The following is a 20574-nucleotide window of genomic DNA, read 5'->3' on the forward strand; positions in this document are numbered from 1 at the left end:
CAACGCGACTGTATCATTTTGAAACTATTATTACAAATAGCTGTGGCTGCATTATAACAACTGCATGTAAAGTGAGCAAAGTGCTCCTACGGCAGATTCTCCTGTTCAATGAATCTCATTAGTGTTCAAACCCTTTGTGCATGATTCAATTTTTCCAAACAATTATACGAATGCAGTTTGTCAGTATCAGCTGTGCTACTGTATTAAAACCCAAGGTGGTGTAAGATGTACGTCATATGGAGAGGTAACAAGCATGTTTGTACTGCTGAGAGAACAACAAAGAGATATGATCTTGAAACTAAACAAAAACACAGGAGAGGAAGGGCTAAAATTAACCATGGGGAAACGACAAAGAGGAAGCTAGCAGCAACAGGACAGGAAGCAACAATTAAAAAAAAGTACCAGATCCCAGTACGAGTAGAGGATGAAGACTATTAGTCACAAATCTGTACTTGGCTACTAATCCATCCAGGGGACCAAAGGATAAGAAGATGTGACGCCAACATGACGAGCTGCCCAATAAGAAGCTAAAAAATGAGAGATGAAGCCCTCCAATAGTAAGTATTGAGTGGGCTAAAAGCTCCCTTTTAGATTTTTTTTTTTTTTAAAGAAACAAGAAGTCGTCATAAGCGACAGCGTGCATGTGCAGTCGTAGCGAAGAAGTAAAGACTGCATTATTATATTAGGGCATTAAAGGAATGTCCAGCATACAGCACAGCTATTATTAGCCTCTTTTTTTATTTAGGTCTAGCGTTGAACAACAGCTTTGAGGTTACTAAAATGATTAGCTAGACATTCAACCAGCTCTCTTCATCTACTCAATCAATCAACCAACCAAATTTCTTAAGCGGGCTACTCCCCCGGTAGGGTCTCAAGGCGCTTGGGGTGGGGTGTGTTACTGCTCGAAGAGTCATGTTTTGAGGCACTTTCTGAAAGTTAGGAGGTCCTGGGTCTTGCGTAGGTTGGTGGGGAGGGAGTTCCAGGTTTTGGCGGCGAGGTGGAAGACGGATCTGCCGCCGGAGGTGGTGCGCTGGATGCGGGGGACTGTTGCAAGGGCGAAGTCGGTGGAGCGGAGCTGGCGGGTCGGGATGTGGAAGTTGATTTGTTTGTTGAGGTAGGCTGGTCCTGTGTCGTGGAGGGCTTTGTGAGCGTGGATAAGGATTTTGAAGAGGATCCTTTTGTTGATGGGCAGCCAGTGTAGGGATCTGAGGTGGGCGGAGATGTGCTTGTGGCGATGGAGGCAGAGGATGAGACGTGCAGCGGCGTTCTGGATGCACTGGAGTTTTCTCTGAAGCTTGGCATCAGTCCTTGCGTAGAGGGCGTTGCCGTAGTCCAGTCTGCTGCTGATGAGGGCGTGGGTGACCGCTCTTCTGGTTTCTATTGGAATCCACTTGAAGGTCTTGCGTAGCACGCGGAGGGTGCTGAAGCAGGATGATGATATGGCGTTGATTTGTTGAGCCATGGAGAGAGATGAGTCAAGTATGATGCCAAGATTGCGTGCATGGGTAGTGGGTGTTGGGGGTGGTCCTAGGGTGGCAGGCCACCAAGAGTCGTTCCATGCTGTCTTGTTGGGTCCGAAGATGATGATGATTTCGGTTTTTCCTGAGTTCAATTTGAGGTGGCTTGCTTTAATCCAGCTAGCGATGGCGAGGAGTCCGGCGTGTAGGTTGTTCTTGGTGGTAGATGGGTTCCTCGTGAGGGAGAGGATGAGCTGGGTGTCGTCGGCGTATGAAATGATGTTGAGGCCGTGGGGGCGGACGATGCTGGCGAGCGGAGCCATGCAGATATTAAAAAGGGTGGGGCTGGGTGAGGATCCTTGGGGTACCCCACAAATGGTCTTGGTGGCTTTAGACCAGAATGGAGGGAGGAAAACTCTTTGGGTGCTTTTGGAGAGGAAGGAGGTGAGCCACTCCAGGGCTTTGTGGCGAATTCCGGCGCTGAAGAGGCGTGTGCAAAGGGTTTCGTGGCATACGGTGTTGAATGCTTTGGAGAGGTCTAGAAGGATGAGGGCGACGGTTTAACCGTTGTCCAATCTGGTCCTGATGTTGTCTGTGCATGCGATGAGGGCGGTCTTGGTGCTGTGGTTTTTGCGGAATCCAGACTGGGAGAAGTCGAGTATGTTGTCCTCCACGAAGCGGGACAGTTGTTTGTTTACTATCTTCTCTATGACCTTCGAGGGGAAGGGAAATAGAGAGAAAGGTCGGTAGTTTGTGAGGTCTTCGGGGTCTGCTTTGGGTTTTTTGAGCAGAGCGTTGACTTCGGCGTGTTTCCAAATATCTCGGAAGGTTGCAGTCTCGAGGGAGCTGTTGATGACGGCCCGGAGCTGGGGAGTGATGATTTAGCTAGCCTTGTTGAAGACGTGGTGGGGGCAGGGGTCTGTTGGGGAGCCTGACTGGATGGAGCTCATGATTGTGCTGGTTTCTTCATCGTTGGTGGGGGTCCAGGTGTTCAGCACGTTGGCGCGGCAGGGTGCTGTGGTGTTGGCTGTGTCAGTGGTGGTGATGGTGGGTGGCGACAATATGAAGCCTTTGTGTATGTCTGAGATCTTGTGGAGGAAGTAGCTAGAGAGGGAGTTGCAGAGGTCATGAGAGTGCAGAGGATGTAGCTAGAGAGGGAGTTGCAGAGGTCTTGAGAGTGCGGAGGGTAGATGGGGCAGGATTTGGGTTTTGTGAGTTCTTTAATGATGGAGAAAAGTTCCTTGCTGTTGTGTGCGTTGTCGTCTATGCGTTCTTTGTAGAAGGATCGTTTGGTGGTCCGAATGAGCTGGTGGTGTTTGCGCATAGCTGATTTGAGGGCGGAGAAGTTGTCCACTGATGGTTCTTGGCACCAGGCTTTCTCAATTTTCCAGCATTCTTGTTTGGAAGTCTGAAGTTCTACGGTGAACCAGGGGGCAGTCTTGGTGCGGGTGTTGTTGGGTTTTTTGAGAGGGGAGAGGGAGTTAGCGCATATGTCGAGCCACCGTGTGAGGTTGAGTGCGGCAGCGTTGGGGTCGTTGGTAATGGGTGGTGGAGCTTGGGTGAGGTTGGAGATCAGTTGTTCCTGGGAGATCTTGTTCCACTTGCGGTAAGGGATAGGATGATTTTGGTGGTGGGTTTCAGGAAGGAGAAGTGAACGCAGCAGTGGTCAGTCCAAAAGAGTTGGGTGGTGTGAGTGAAGGTGATGTGGCTGATGTAGGAGAAGAAGGCGTCAAGCATGTGACCGGCTGAGTGGGTGGGTGAGGTGACCAGTTGCTTGAGGCTGAGGTTTGCGAGGTTGTCCAGCAGGGCAGTGGCGTTGCAGTCGCTAGTACTCTCCAGGTGGAAGTTTAGGTCACCGAGGAGTAGGTAGTCCGTGGAGGCGAGGGCGTGGGAGCTGATAGCGTCGGCGATGGTGTCACAGAATGGGGGACGGGGTCCCGGTGGTCTGTAGACGAGGGTTCCTCTCAAGGTAGTGTTGGCGTTGATGTGTATCTGAAAGTGTAGGTGCTCTGTGGCGTCCAGGGTGTCGTCAGCGGAAATCCTGATGGATTTTCTGTGTATTATGGCGAACCTCCTGGTTTGTTGATACGGTCTTTACGGGTGATTTTGTATCCCTCTGGAATGGCTATGGCAATGTCTGTTTCTGATGAGGGGTTCATCAATGTTTCAGTGAGGAAGGCGATGTCAGGAGAGGTTGTTGTAAGTAGGTCCCAAAGCTTGATGGCATGCTTGTGGACGGAGCGGATGTTGAGGAGCTTGCAGCTGAGGTGATTGGGGTGTTTGGTGTTGTTGTGGTGCTTGTTGGTGTGAGTTCAGGAGAAGTGGCATGAGTGATATGTGAAAGGTCTGTGGGGGTGTCTGGGCTCGGCCTGGGCGCAGGCAGTGTGCCAGCCAGGGTTGAGAGCAAGGAGCTCTGTGGAGGAGTAGATGCGCTTGGGGATGCCGGAGGGGCGTGGACCAGGGGGACAGGCACTGGGTGCGGTCCAGGCGCAGAAAAATGAAGCGGAGCAGAAAATGGGCACAAAAAGTCAGCAACTGTACAGGGAAAACAAAATACAAAATGGAATACAAAATACAATGTACGCTAGATATGCCTACCACTAGGGGAGGTGGGAGTGGCCAATGGGGGCGTGAGGGAGGCAGGGACGCAGGGGTAGGGACGGGGAAACCGCCAAGAGCCGGAAAACAGGCAAAAACGGGCAGAAAAAGAAGCGGGCAGAAAATGGGCATCAAAAGTCAGCAACAGTACAGGGAAAACAAAATACAAAACAGAATACAAAATACAATGTACGCTAGATACGCCTACCACTAGGCACCAGGGATGAGGCGCAGGTGGGTGGCTGTGGGTGGTCGAGGGCCTCGAACTTCCTTCAGCAGCAAGGGCGGGGTCTGGGGCTCGGAGGCAGGCTGGTGGAACTGTCTGCCGTGTTGAGTGTCTCCTGGCCTTAAGGCAGGTCACGGGTCACACTGGCCTTTTGTTGTGTCACTCACATTTTACTTTCAAGAAGCATCCAAAAAAAATTCTTAAAACATGACAAAACAAAATGACCATTGACAAAAGCCAAAAAGCTAGCAGCCACCAGCCAAAATATAGCCTTGGCCAATGTTTGTTTAACTTCTGTAAATAAGATCCGAACACATAGGTTTGACATTCCATGTTTTTTCACACTTTTCTGTGACAGACAATTACATTTCAGTCAACATCTTTCACACTCCACCCAGCACTCAAATGATTTCACTATTTTTTGTCTTTGTCTCTCTATCAGAGGTGTCACCACAACGGATTTTATGAGGACTTTGTGTTTTCCCATGAATTTCTACCCTTGGACACAGTTGCTTTTTATCCCCAAGTATGAGAATGGTGAAGAAACATGTACTGCCATTGAGGGGCTGAAACAGATGAATCTTTCATTTTTGTTTGTTACTGGGGAACTCTTTCATGTCAGTATAGCGAAGGGGCGACACATCTTAAAGTCCTTCTGGCCTTTTCTTCGATACATCATTAAAATATGACATTGACCCTTAACTCCAAGAGGTGGCTCTCTAAGTCAGATAGAGGCCTTCTATGTCAAACAAGTGGCCTCAACATTAGTTAAGAGTCCATGCAGTTGATAAGGCATTGATGTTGAATAATGTGCCATCAACCTCAGGAGAATTTCTAATAAGCCAAGAAGAATGGCTATGTTAAAGTGCTAGACGCAAAGGATATTGCTGTGTATACGTATACATGAGATGGCAGAACGTTCATAGTGCTGGTCACAAGTGTGGAGGAATTTTACATTTTCATAAAATTCCAAAATGAAAAACAATCATTCAAATCATTGGCAATATAAGTCTATCTTGTTTCCAACAAGCTTTTTTTTAATTTTTTTTTAATAAATAAATAAAATATTCAATCCATACACTTACTATGACTCTTCTTCAATGGCTGTGGGAATCCTGGTTCATATGCAAACTTGAATTTGGGACAAAAAGGGATTCCAAGATGTACGGCTATTACTGCAACCCAGCGGTGCTCTGTTATGTAATTTTTGTTTTGCAGTGTAAAACCTGGAGTAATTTGTGCACATAAAAAATAAAACAATCTACGTTTTGGCGGGGGTGGTGGGGGGAATTATTTGAACTAAGGGAGTACCAGCCTACCACATGTATGCCAAAATGGGGAATAACCTGCGGTAGTCTGTTTCCAAATCAATTGTCTCACATTTTTTTCTGTTTTAGGACTGTTTTTCTACGGTACATTTTGCCTGCTTTGAGCAGGTGAAATATTCGGGTGAAAAACTCTATAGCCATGGTGTTCCCGAAACAGTTGTAATTCCCGGTGTGGTTGGTAACAGGATAATCATGAAGTATGAGGAAATATGGCCTCTGTTGAAAAAGCCCTAGTACTGCACTACCGCACCACATAAAGGGCACAGCAGAATTGGTCTCTAAGACAGTAAAACTCAATTGTACTTAAAAACAAGAAGAAAATACTCAATTAAGACAACCAATGTGATTTTTTTCAAGGTGTACTGCTGTTTTAACTGTTGCTTGCATACCTTTTAGTTTATAATGTAATTCCTTGTAATCTCTTCCTGTAATACTGTTCTGTGCTAGTCCAAATAACACAAAGAACAAACCTAAAAGTTCATGCAATTCAAATGTGTGTGTGTGTGTATATATATATATATATTTGTGTGTCATGCACTAAAACACGTTTGGAAGCAGCAGTTATCCTGTACCCACAGATGATGCACCTGCGTATTGATTAAAAGGGATTATTTTTCAAAGGAAATGCCTGGCAGTGAGTTAGTTGTTAGCCAGACACTGGCTAATAAAATTCTGTATGCAAAGTAGAGCTACAGGGACAATACGTAACAATGTCACACATTAAATGCAAAGATCTTACTTTAATCCCATGATGAAGTGGCTTGCTACTGCTAATGGTTTGCAAATGTCTAATCTAATTACAGGGAATAGAACATTAGGAGTGCATGGGCACTTACCAACACAAAGTTCTTTGTTAACAAACCTTCCATCAATTTCTATAATTCAGGATCTTAAAAGCAAACCCATGTTTTACTGCTCTCCTTGTGTGCTCGGGTAACCCTTTAAGGCAGGTAAAACAATACTGCACGAGTCAGGCAAAAGCATAACTCAGGCTTAGTCAAGCTCACGAATTAACGAATGAATAGCCTAGGACAATGCTGAAAGTTCTAGCTATAACGTGTTTTTGGTTTTTAACTCGTTCTCAAAGGACATTTTGTACATCAAACGTAATATCTGCAAAGAGAGAATATATTTCATCAAATGGCAAATGGCCCTTGAAAATGTACCACAACATTCTAGCCATACACATTTCCTACTGTATTTTTCCCAAGAAGAAACATTTTGTCACATTAAATCACAAATAATTTACGGCAGGTTGACCGGTGTTGTAAAAATGTATGTTTTGTTGACAGCTGTTGTAACAATTTTCAATAATGTTTATAGAACCACCGTAAGCAAAACATACGCATACAACTGTACGGCTCAAGTCAGGGACAGTAGGTGGCACAACTAGAATACCTGGTCAAGCAACAAGACTTTAATTTCTCATCAGGCTACAACATCCCAGCCAGCCGCAATACAATGATCGTGTGAAAAATGATTTTCGACAAAAACTACAAACATAAATGTTCCACAGTGGGACCTTTTCAAGTGAACAGTCACACATATGCGTACACAGTCATTGTTCAGTGACTTGCAGCCTTCGGTGTTCACAACAGAGCCCAGGACGGAATTCACTTGCACCCTAGTTGCCAGAGCAAAAGGACATTTTTTTCTAAGTATTTTCACCAAACTATGTAGTGTTGTCATATCAGTGGCAAACAGATACCCGTCAACCTCTTGACTTTGAAGTCTTTAAGATGATAATACTGTTAAGGTGAATTTAGTCTATACTCTTTTTTGGGGGTTGTTCAAGCTTTAAAAAGGGTGTGACCCAATTAAAGTCCATGGAGGCATTTCACCTTTAGGTGGGTGAAAACCAGTAAAAATGGGAGACCACCCACTAAATGTGAGTGACTTGACAGATATGCTGTGTGTCCTGCATTTGGTCAAAGATTATGTACATTATCACATCACTGGTGATGGGAAACTGGGTACGGGTGTATCATGTTGAATTAATTAAAGCCCACAAACCCTGTAGGACGCTGTCACTATGTCTCGACGAAGTCATCATTGATGCCATTTAACTCGTCATGAGTGATGTAATATGGAGGATAGTAAGCAATGCATTAAAGGGTACAAGTTATAGTTGGTTCACTAAACTATAACTGTTGAATTTCAATGTTTTTTCGTTCTTTAACTATTACTTCTTATCTCAGTACAACACCGGACTATAAAGCTACTGTAAGCATGGTCTTTTTCAGTAAATTTCAGTTTTTTCCAATGTAAGCTAAGGTGTTATTACACTACCAACTATAATTCCAATTTAACCTTTGTTTTTTTTCAGTGAACTTCTGTGTGTTTTTTGATCTTTAAAGTTGAGCATATGCCCATCTATCCTGCAGGGCACGGCCTTAGGTCACTGGCCAGGCGCTGCGCCCAATACCGCCCAGTCGCTCATGCGCCCCTCCCCCACTGTGCATGTCCTTCAGTTTTTGGGGGTGAGGATTTGGCTGCATAGCCTTGCCTAGTCCCTGCAAGGCCTTGAGCCCAACCCCCAGGACACTCAGTCCTGCTGGACATGACTGAAGGCCTTTGTCTGGACTAGTGGCCAACCCACTGTAAGTGCCAATCCCTACTGTCTTGAACAGTGGGGTTAGCTTAAGGGTTTGGTCTATGACCAGACAGTACACATTTTTTCGTACACAGTACCTCACCACAGGACTTCCCGAGTACTGCATGTTGATACCATACTTCCAGAGTTGGCCACAGGGTCTGGCCTCTGGCCACACCTTGCACTCAACGCCCTGCGGGCACCCAGTCTCCAGCCAATCCTTGCACCAACTCCCCCACACGTGACACAGACAATAATTGTGCAATGTCCTCAGCGGTGCACAGAAGCGGGTTGACCCTGTCCCAGGCAGGCAGCCCACCCCACCTGAGTACGACCTACAGCCCGCACAATGGTTCTGTGTGTCAGAGTGTGCCCAAATCAACCCCCCTTTGTAGTCTTTGATGCCTACATGCATGTGTGCAATCAAGAGACAAAGAGCTAGAAAAGCTGAAAAGCTGAATGACTACCCCTCATGCTTTAGGAGGTTAAACAAGATTGTCACAAAGTCTTCGCCCACATTACGTGAAAGGCTGTAGTAAGATACAGGCAATTTGTGATGCAGCTTCATCTGGTTGACGTAATTCCTGAGTAAATGATAACAGGTGAAACTGTTTGCCATCATCTAACAGTTAAGTACAAGTAATATGTGAACTCCTCCATCCTTCACACTTCTTAAAATGCTATACTGCTCCCTCTAATAAACACTTTAAAAACCTTAGTTCTAGCACACTTACAAAGTGTTTGTGTAGTGAGAGAGAACTAGTGCCTTTAATTAAAATGGCTCCGAGTTATTATCAGTGAATAATATGAATTCAAACACTCCACCTGTCAGTTTGATGTCTTCCTCAGTGCTATGCCCTGAGTGGGACCCTGAATCCATGCTCACTGTGCTACAGAACTCAAGCTATACCTCACTGTTTAGCCCAATTAGGCCAAAAACAATCTGTGGCTGCTTGTGTTCTAGTTCGGGGGGACCTTGTCTGGAAGTTCAGGTTGGACATTTCCTACTGGAGCAAGGCCAAGGCTGACCTGCACGTGGTTGGCTCCTGTCTGAAGAGGCATGGTTGGCAAACAGAACAACAGACCAGATGCAGCCACAATTATTGCCAATGGTTGAGTTTAATTGAAGCTTTCTATCAATCACTTTTTTATTTTCATCAGTTTAAATAAAGTCAAGACTATGGTCTCCCTATTGAGCCCTCACCACAGGCTCAACTCACTGACAGGCCAGAGCTCTATGGACAGCTTCCTCTCCCACAGTTCTTGACGATATGCTTGATAAATAAGTCATGTAAAGTCCAGCTCTTCTGTTATGCTAAACAATGTATGGCCTTGTGTACAGGAATGTCAAATAGTCCAGGAGGCTTTTCGCAGCTAAAGTTGAAAAAACAGATAAATGGAGCAGGCCTAATTTTTGTTTCACCTTTGTAGGTATCATCAACACAAATGTCTGCATCAGACGTATTGTATCCGTGTTGCAAATTTGTCTTCTCAGCATTGTAACCTCAGATTATTCACGTTTCCTGGACACTGTTTTTGCTCCTATTGGGATTCTGTCCCTTGCCTCTGCAAATCATTGCAACGGTCTGTGTACTCTGGCCACAAAATGGTAGTGGTAAAATTAGTTTCACCCAGTTGAGCTATTTACCTATCCTGTAAGTTCAATGTGATGGCCCTGAGAATGCACATACTACAAGGAAGTACTGTGCTCTTCCACAATAACACCTAAAAAGCTACTTCACTGTGTAGGCTTAAATAGACTTTCATTGATAAAGCCCAAATGGGATTTAAATGTTTCTTTCCTATCTCTGCTGAGAAATTCTAGGAAAAAGTCCTTCAAAGTTATATCATTTTCAAAACCTGATTTAAGGTGAAATCAGATTTTGATAGATTAAGTGGAAAAGTAACTTTGTAAAAATTTACTTTAGGTTACCGGAGTCAGAACTAGTTTAAAACCAGTTCTGCCACTAGACTGAGTACAGAGCTAGAGTACACATCCTTGGCTTGGAGATTTTACAATCCTGATTGAAACAACAATAACCTGGGAACAGCAAACTGATGACCACTTGGCAGGTCTTAAGTATCTGGGAGTGGACATTAACAGTTGGTAGAACACGCAGCAGCTTTGGCACTACCTCCTTTGACTTGGAGATGGTCCAAAGGGCTTCTCTTATTCAGTTCCAGGACCCCCAGTTACAGTTGGGGAGAGAACCAGTTTTGACCTTGTCAGGTGGGAGTAGAGCTCATCTAAATAGGGTTCTGGCTCAGGAGCTGATTTCAAACCTTCCTAGCAGCAGCTGCGTTCTGCCATCTTGAAACTGGGGTGTGGTATCTGGCTCAGTAACTGTAGAATCTTGCACTTGTTAGATTCTGAGAGCAAGATATAGAACACTGTTCATGTCATCATTAGGAAAGTAGAATGTTATGTTCTTAATATCATAAGTTGCTGGGAAGAATCGATGTCAAGTGGAGGATTCTTTTTCTCTTCTAATAAAGATCTACCTTTGAGTTTCTTGGAAATCCTTGCATGAATTTATCAAGTAGATTCCCACACTGGCGTAGATGACAGGATGCTTGAATGAAGAAGCAAGAAGATCTCAACATGTGAGGCTACTGGATTCGTCGTTTCACTGGGACATTGAGCGCTACTAAAGGGACAGCATTCTCTTCTTTGATTATGAGAGAACCAAGAAAAGCAAGTATTTCATATTCGAGTTCTGTTTCCTCTGTAAAATGTATTTGTGTGTTGAGACAGGAGATGGGCTTCAGGTTTCTCCGCATGTCAATCCTTTCCTGTAATTGATGCCGCATGACAAGAGCCGCTGCCTGTACACAGCACACGTCATTAGTAAGTCTCCAAGAGTGCTGTGTAGCCAAGCAACGCCGTTCCTTATGTAATATGGGTCATTATCAGCTGTCTAGGCGTACTTGTTAACCTAGTAACAAGACCCTTTATCATCAGCTTTATCAGTGTTCTGAGCAACTTAACGACGCACTAATGTATGCACAGCGCGAGTCAAAAATGGCGTCTAAATTGTTGCTGCACTTCACCAGGAAATAACTAAGTGATACGCACACTCCAGTACAAGCATATTTTGTTATTGCTAGGATGCATTTCACTAGGAAATATTTCAGTGATGCATACACTTTTGTAAATCAGTCTTTGTGTTCAATGATCCGTTTAACATCACATGTTTAACGCCACGTCTTTCAGTGATACGTACACTTTTGCTAATCTGACTCTTTCCTTACGCTGCTTTTCTCTCAGTGATGCACACACTTTTCAAGATATCTGATTCGGCAACTATTATACACTATATGTCTCAGTGATGAACTCACTATTGTTTCCATGACTTCAATGTTGTGCTTCCCATTGATACACCTGGATTGATCTAAATATCTACACGTTTGACAGCAATATATACGATTAATTTTGATATTTTATTTTACTGTTTTAGAGTTTATCATGCAAAATATTCCATCTCCAGCTTTTTTCCTCTCTACCTCAGGCACTCCACCCATAAAGTGGCAAAAGTGGAAGGACGTTTTTGAACGGTATTCCAAGGTTTGTGGCACTTCTTTGAGTGTAGAAAACAAAACCTCCTGTACTTCATTGCTTATGACCTGAAGGTCAGGAGGTTTTTGATCATTTACCTGACCTTCATGAAATGGATTTAAAACGATTAAACGAGTAAAAGACCTGCAGAAAAAATGGATAAACATTATCTGCCCAAAGTATGTACTATTTTAGAAAGATAGCATTTTTATAAGAGAATGCAAAGAGAAGAAGAATCTGTAGAACTGAACTGAGATAGCCAGCGTCCTCGTGCAAGTTTGGTAACTTAGTACATCAATTTATGTTGGGCTGTAATAATGAAAAGGTAAGGGAGGAACTGTGGTTGAGGGATGTTAGTAATTGCTAAAAGAATAGAACATTCAATAAAGTGTGTTGATGTCATAAGGAAAGAAGGGGAACAAGAGTCAAAGATTCAAGTAGTGAAGGAAAGATTCCAAAATTACAACTAAGAGATAGTGGAGAAAAATATAATTCCACTTCACGTAAATGTTATAGATGTAATAGAATTGGACATCTAGCCAATGACAAAATATGTCCTGCACTTAAAATTATTTGCAATTTATGTGGTGTGAAGGGACATTTGGGGTTGGTATGCAGGAAAAAAAAAAAGCAAAAACTAAAGTTCAGAGTGTTGATGTGGATGGATATCGGGAAGATTTTGAGGCTGTGAACTCCAACACAGGTGAATTTGCACGTGGTCAAATAGTACTCCATGTTGACATGGAAGAAAAAAACAACCTAGCCCAATAGATACCATTTTAGTGAAGGTGAAGCAACCAAAGTATTATTTGGCTCTGGTTCAAAAATAACTATTATCTCAAACAATTTCTTCCAATCCAAGTTAAGAGGCAAAGTTGTGTTATTAAAACTAGATATAAAACCATGTGCGTATGGTGGTGAACCCATCAAATTACAACGGTATTTCATTGGTCTAATTGAATTCAAGGGATGACTGGTTTCAGGGAAGATATATATTTCGAAGAAAGGAGACAGCATTATTAGTTGGTTTCATCAAGGAGATTTGGAAGTAATGCTTGATCCAACTTCTGACTCTCCCATTTCTATTAAAGAGAGGAATGGAATGTTTTGTGTAGGAACAGCCTCGGATGATGAATATTTACAGAAAATAAAATCTGAGTTTCCTAATGTTTTCAGGGAAGAACTGGATGCTTGAGGGACCACAAACATAAAAGTTTGCTTAAAGCAAATGCACAGCCTATTTGTTGCAAAGTTCGCAATGTGCCTATTGCTCTCTGTCAGGGAATGAAAGAAGAAATCAATAAGTTGAAGACTAGTGGGATCATAGAGGAAGTTGAAGCTACAGAATAGTTGGCTCCAGTTGTTGCAGCAAGGATATCTAATAGGAGCTTACACTTATGTGTAGATTTAGGATATTTGAACAAAAATGTAGTTGTGGATAAATAGCCTTTACCTAACATCTCAGAGTTATTACTCTTTCTTGGAGAAGCGAAAGTATTTAGCACTTCAGACCTCACTTCGGCCTACCATCAGGTCGAATTTGAGGAGTCATCCAGGTACCATATGTTTTTATAACTCCTTTCAGTAGTTTCAGGTTTGTCAGGCTTCCTTTCGGTTTAGTCTCTGCCACATCTGTTTTTCAACGGGTAATGGAAAAAACTCTGAAAGCAATTGAGGGTGTGTGCATATATCAAGATGATGTACTCATGTTTGGGAAAGATGATAATGAATATGATGCAAGGCTCAGAGAGGTTTTGAAGAGATTGGAGGAGAGTAACCTCACTCTAAAGTCTGAAAAGTGCAAATTTCATACTATCTCTATAAACTATCTGGGCCATGACATTTCTGGTGATTTTGTATAAAACCTAAGGTCGAGCTGATGGACACAATTATGAAAATGAGATTACCAGATCTAAGGAGGAATTGATGAAGCTTTAAGGCATGGTGGAGTATTCCAATAAATTTGTCAAACACTTTGCTGATCTTAGTTTTAAAATGAGATCACTTTTACATAAAGGAGTTGAATTTTACTGGGACGCAGAATGTGAAGACGAGTTTGGGAAAATGTAAAAAACAAAAAAATAAATTAAAATAAAAACTTAGTGCAGCTCCTAATTTGAGAAATATTGATCCAAATAACAAATCTATCATCACTACTGATCCCAATATGAAAGGCTTGGGAGGTGTGTAACAGCAATCTTCCAGTGATGGTTTACACACCATAATGTTCATTTCCAAAGGACTAAGAGATGTGGAGTCTAGGTATTCGTAAGAGAGAGAGAAGCTCTTGCAGTACATTGGGAAGCGAAGAAATTGAAGAAATTGTCCTGGAGTCTGATTTGGAAACCAAAACTGATCACAAACCCCTGGTTGAAACTTTTAATAAAAAGGGTTTGGATCTTATCTCGCAAAGAATAACGAAATGGGTGATAGCGTTACAAGAAATTAATTTTGAGGTTAAATATATTCCTGGTGCTGATAATGGGGTTGCTGACACACTTTCAAGACTTATACCAGTAGATGATACAGAAGTGACAACTATATATATATATATATATATATATATATATATATATATATACACACATATATATATATATGTATATATATATATATCCATCTGCAACAACCTCCATCGACGGGGGCCCCCAACCCTGCAGGGCGGCTTCATGACGGGGACAGAGAATCCCGGTAATAAATCTATATATATATATACATATATATATATATATATATATATAAAATTGTGGTGTTGGATGTTTTTTTCCCGTTGGCCAAAAATTTGTTTCACGCACAATATAGGAACCAAAAATGTTACTAAGTTCTTAAGGGATCTCATGGCAAGTGAAGAGTACCCTGAAACTCTGCTCACAGATAATGGAGTACAATTGGTTTCTAAAGAGAGGACATAATTCTTACGTAAGAGAGGTATACAACATAAGAAGTATGTGCTATAGCATCCAGAAACGAATGGCTTGGTTGAGAGGTCCAATAGAGTCGTTAAAGTAACTATAATCTTAGGCAAGTCAAATTCAATGGACTGGAAGGTAGAAGTAAAGAAGAAAATAGAAATGCACAAATTTACTCCTCATGGTAAGACTGGAAAAACACCTTTTGAACTTTTTAAAGGAAGGCTTCCTAATGCATTAGTAGAACCACCTTGGGGGAAATAAATATGAATTTGAACTAGGAAAAGAAAATTTAAATAGCTCTTGGGAGGAAAGAGAAGCTGTAAAACTGAGCAACAGGAGGAGGAATTATGATGGGAGGAAAGCTGCTAAAGAAACTGAGGTAGAAGTTGGAGACCTAGCTGTAATTAAACTTGCTTCGATAAATACTGATGGAACGATATTCAGCAATCCATACGTGTTACTAAGAAATTCAACAATGTGATTAAAACTGAAGATTACGGCATCTGGAATCTTGGAGTAGTGATGATAAAAGGGAATTCTGTGGTTTCTAGAAAAGGGGAAGGAGGTGTGTTTGATTCCTGTGAGAATTGTAAAGATGGTAACATCATTGTGAGGAAGTTGTGTAAAGTAACAAAGAAACCTGGATATTTAAGTGACTACATTTAATTGTCATTATTTTTGTGTTTTATGTAATTATTAGACTGATATATGTTTATTTTGTAAATATTCGTCATTATTTGTGAAAGGAGGGAGGTGTGTGGTATTTGGCTCAGCAGCTGTAGAATCTTGCACTTGTTAGATTCTGAAAGCAAGATATAGAACACGGTACATGTCATCACTAGGAAAGTAGAATGTTATGTTCTGAATATCATCAGTTGCTGGGAAGAACCGAGGTCAAGTGGATGAGATCTTCTATTCTTCTAATAAAGATCTACCTTCAAGTTTCTTGGAAATCCTTGTGTGAATGTATCCTGTAAATTCCCCACAAAGAGTTCCAGAGTAATTTTAGTGTAAGGCAAAGAGGAAGAGCTACAAACAGAGGGAACAAGACAATGGGAAAATGGTTAGGATTGGGTGATATCATTTCTCCATTCACTGGCTAGTGCAGAGGTTAAATCTGCACTTCAATTACCACCTCTACAGAACATTCCAGGACCTGGGAAGACTTCACATGAAGGAAAAAAGCCCGGCAGGAAGAAGGTGTCAACACCAGAACAGTACGCGTTCTATTGGCGTCAAAAAATGCAAAAAAACATCACTTTCAAAATAACATGATTCATGCATTGTGCTGATATGTTGTATTTTACCCTTTTGCATTGCAGAGTTCAATCCTAAACACTTATTCTTAATATGTTTACAAATACTGTTTCTTTGCAAGGTATTGCTACAGGTTTTCAGAGTGGGTTAGGGTGTGGCCTCTTTCCAGGGCCTTCCAGAGACTTTCCCTGCAACATGCCTGGGCATGGTTCTGGGCTGGGCCAAGACTCTATATAAGGAGAGTCAGCCCAACTCCCAGTGCTCACTATTCAGAGGTTCCAGTGCAGAAGAGCAGCTATTTCCAGAACTTCAGTTCCAGTGGCCTTTTTGATCTCCCAGTTCTGCTTTGAAATCTTCATTGGTGCATCTTGTTCCTGGGTGGTAAGACAGTAGTTTGGGTTTATTCCCAATACCGTTTATTTTATCTAGAATTATCTCATTCTAAGATCTGATCGTTTATTTATGTCAACAATTTGTTTTAAGGTTATAAAAAGTGCACTCGAGTATTTTGTTAAAGTGTGTACATGGATGTTTATGAATCGGCAAGAAGCGCGATTCGTTTATAGTTTTGAAACTCATGTTACATTGCGCGCCAGCGTTTATTGACATACGCGTTGAGGTTTACAAATCGACAGATGCGCGATTTGTCTGAAAAGCTTTAAAAAGGAAAAACTGAGTTACATTGCGCGGCAGTGTTTATTGACATACACGTGGATATTTATGAATCAGCAGGAGGCGCGATTCGTTTGAAAAGCTTTGAAATCTTGAGTTGCATTGCGCGCTGACATTTATTGACACATACATGATTGATCACGAATCGGCAAGAGGCGCGGTTTGTTTATGAAGCTTTAAAAGCTTGTGATACATTGTGTGTTACTATTTATTGACATTTAAAAGAAGGTCTTGAAGTGGTACGATGTATAATTCAATTTAAGATAATTTCAAAACCTGTTGCTATTTATTGTGCAACCATTTCTTGACTTTGCATGGTGGCATTCGAGTCAGCAGGACATGCAATTTTTTTACTAGAGTTTATTTATGTTGTGAACTGCATATTACCATTCCAGAATAATTGCTTAGTACAATTCGAGTTGATAAGTATGGGAACTATTTCTTGAACTATTGAACCCATTGAAAAATATTTCTTCTCTAGTGTTTTAAGAGTGTAATCTGTGTTGAAAACAGTTCAAGGAAAATATATATAGGATCAGAAGTTCTAGATGCAATATTATATGCTCCTATTATGCATATTCTTGTTATTCTAATTCATGCTTGAATAAGAAATGTTTTATTTGAATTAATCTTGATTCCATTACAGGTATCTGATCATCACAAAATCTGTTCATTTTTTAAAACTGCAATTCAAGATTGCTCATATTTTCAGGAAGACTATGTTTATTAATATTTACTTCAGGTTATATTGTGTGTTCTAACCTTTTTTCCCATTAAAGGTCTCCTTCCCAGCAGTACCCTTCCTAATCCCCTCTTGAACTCTCACAGTCTCTGTGAATTGTCTATCAGAGTCTTGGAGCTGTTCATTAGAGGACGTGTTGGGAACGTGCGCAAACCCAGAGGATCTAGTGACTCTGACGGAAGGCTCCTAATTCAAGCTGGAGAAAGAGAATTCACTCAAGGACTCCAGAATACTTCTGACACCCAGGGACTAGAACTGTTCTTTAATAGTCAAGTGCTTGGCCTCCTGTTTGCCTGATTCAAGGACTCAAAAAGCAGGATGACGTTTCAATTCAATACTTTGCTGTTGGCCACAGAGGACTCAACCTTGCAGGAGAAATGGCTAGACAAAGAGCTTGTGTCTAGCAGCCTGCCCTGAGGAGTTAGAGACTGTATTACTTAACAGGAGGAACTTCTCCGCATTTGGAAAAAGTTAGGACTTAGCCATTTTTTCCAACTCTGGAGGAATGGGACAGGGTCTTGATGCTTGCCCTGTGAGGACGTACACAAAGTGGGCAAGAAAATTATGTCTGCCCAGTTAAGAGTTTTTTGTTATGCTGAGAAACGGTTCAGCTATCCAGCTTTGCTCTGCTGCAGGATTCCGAGACTAAGTCCAAAGGTAAAACCTTGGCCCAGGGCAAGGCAGCAAATATATCCTTATATCTGCACAAACAGCTGCATCTCCTGCTGTTTATGACTACTCACACCAAGGAACAAGGTACAGGTTGCCTCTGTCCCTTCACAGTGCCTTTCAAAAAGCAGTTTTTAAATGAGAAAGAATTGGTGACTTGCTAAATTCATACCTACATAAATAAAATTATTTCTTATAAGATGAACTCTTTAGAAGTTCATCTTATACTGTAATAATCTGAAAGCTAGACTTCCTTGTTCTATTCCACTTGCTGTGCTTTAAGAAGCACCGAATGTCCTCAAAAGTTAACTAACTTTGCTTTTCAGGGATGTCTTTGGATTGTATCAAAATGGTTACTAGATGATGACTGCTGCTTGTTAGCATTTTTGCCTTTAGTCTAGTTTCACACCTTTATACGGTTTTTCATAGATCTTTAGGTACGTTTGATTGGCACTGATTGCCAAAATTTAAACAAGACTGGCGGCAGACAAAATGAGGCTTTACTAGAAAACGGTATTCTTATTGCTTTTGCTTCAATAATATTGTGTTTGCATATGTACATAAATTTCTTTAAAAAAATAACTTGTATAGAAATTTACATGGCCACACTATAAGTAAAGAAGAAACGTTTTCTAACACTTATGTACTGCAAAACACCAGGGGAATATAGCTCTCCTATTAAAATAATGAACACTGCCAGCAAGGAAAGATGCTTGCACACAAATTAATTTTACTTTTTTACTTAATATTTAACATAATTAATGTGTACAATTGACCTGGATATAATTGTTCTACATATATCAGGAACCTAGAAATGGGTTTTGTAAAGATAAAATTTGGTTATGATTCTAGTACAAAAGTCAATTTGTATTTTGGAGACTTGCAATTCAAAAACACAAAAAAATAATGATAATGATTCCTACACCTCTTTTGTATTGCTGTACTCAAGAACAAAGTAGCCCTCTAATAAAATGCAATAAACGTTGTGCTCATAGAGGCTCACATGCATACTTATGTGGTCAAAAATCACATTTAATTGATATTCTACACAATTGTTATGAACTAAACCATAATGGATATATGTTTGCATGTGCCTCAGTATGCTAGCACTTGCTTATGCACAGCAGTGGAAGTTTACTTATTTACTACAGATTTGTGTCACAAACTGCACTTCATCTCAGTTATGTGCATTTATCAGGTATTTTACTTACTGACAGTTGGCATGTGCCTATACATGGGTTTTGTTATATAAGTAGTAAGATGTAATGGGTACTACAAATGTCGCTTTGGCTTCTTTGCGGATTGCAAGTTCCCTCTACACCTAGCCATGCACCCCCGTATTAATTATTAATACCTCAGCTTCACCTTGCCCCACTCATCCTCCTCCCTCTCCCCTGGCTTTGTGTACATGAGTGAACCCATCTTTAAACAGATTTCAAACCATATCAAGATGGCTGCCCAAGAATGGGTATGTATGCGTGGAAGATATATTGCAATGATTTTCCTTGAAGCAACAAAAACAAAAAAAAATCCAAGATGGAAGCCATGAATGAACATGTACATGTGGTGGCCATGTTGGAATTATATTTTTCTTTTGCTTTAAGAAAACTAATTAAAACTTTACCAACGCAAATGCATGCCCAGACACAATGGCCATATTGGAATAATTCTTCTTTTGCTTTAAGAAAAATCAAAGACGGCTGCGGCACACGCATGTGCCTACCACAGCAATTGTGAAATTATTTTTCTTTGCTTTAAGGAAAACTCTTTCGGAGATAACTCCCTGTGCCTCATCATGCATGTGCAGCAACCATCTTTCTTAATATTAAAAAAAATATTCCAATATGCCCGCCATGCCTTCAAACATGTACATGGTAGTCATTGGCAAAAAAAAAAAAAATCACTGGGAAAGCCAATGGGTATCATGGACGAGTCTTAATGGCTTTGACAACACCTGTTTACCAACTGGTCTTAATATGCTTTATTATTTATTCAGTGGTGGGAATGTGGTATAGTGGGAATCTTGCACAATTTGGAAATGGATACCAAAGTTCTACTACAAGCTTCAGCACTTGACCAAAACAATATTCTGTGGACAGCACCTCAGGTCTCAGTTTTTCTTGCAGCAATAAAATGTTGTCTATGAAATGGTCAGCTGCTTCTTGTAGATGTTATATCTAATACAGAAAATTATATAATGAAGAAGGGTTTGGGACAAAAAATGGCCTTTATGGGTCCACTTGCAATATATGTCTAACCAACAAACATTTTCCAAAAGAGAGACAAACATCTGAAGGAATAAACACTTCTGTATGGGGCTTTTCTGCTAAGGTATTTGAAGATGACAGCTTCATCCTAAAGTTAGTAAATATTTATTCTCCTCTTCAAACAAGGCACGCAAGGCCTTTAAATTTACTATGCATTCTGTTCATCAATAGATAAATGTGCCAATAAATCAGTTGAGTGTAGTGAGGTCAGTAAATTTTAGTCTGAATTAGTGTTTTAATTTAGACATTCAACGTTGACTGAAATTGAACACCATTCTGGCACCCCAAAACTTCACA

The 20574-nt window shown here is 41.2% G+C and overlaps 1 protein-coding gene across 6 annotated transcripts in view; it reads right to left on the reverse strand.

Moving 5' to 3' along the window:
* PATJ (PATJ crumbs cell polarity complex component) overlaps window positions 1–20574 on the reverse strand; it is a 1201300-nt gene that overhangs the window by 835710 nt on the left and 345016 nt on the right. The window lies entirely within an intron of this gene.

Source organism: Pleurodeles waltl, chromosome 4_2, assembly GCF_031143425.1.
Source record: "Pleurodeles waltl isolate 20211129_DDA chromosome 4_2, aPleWal1.hap1.20221129, whole genome shotgun sequence".
NCBI lineage: Eukaryota > Metazoa > Chordata > Amphibia > Caudata > Salamandridae > Pleurodeles > Pleurodeles waltl.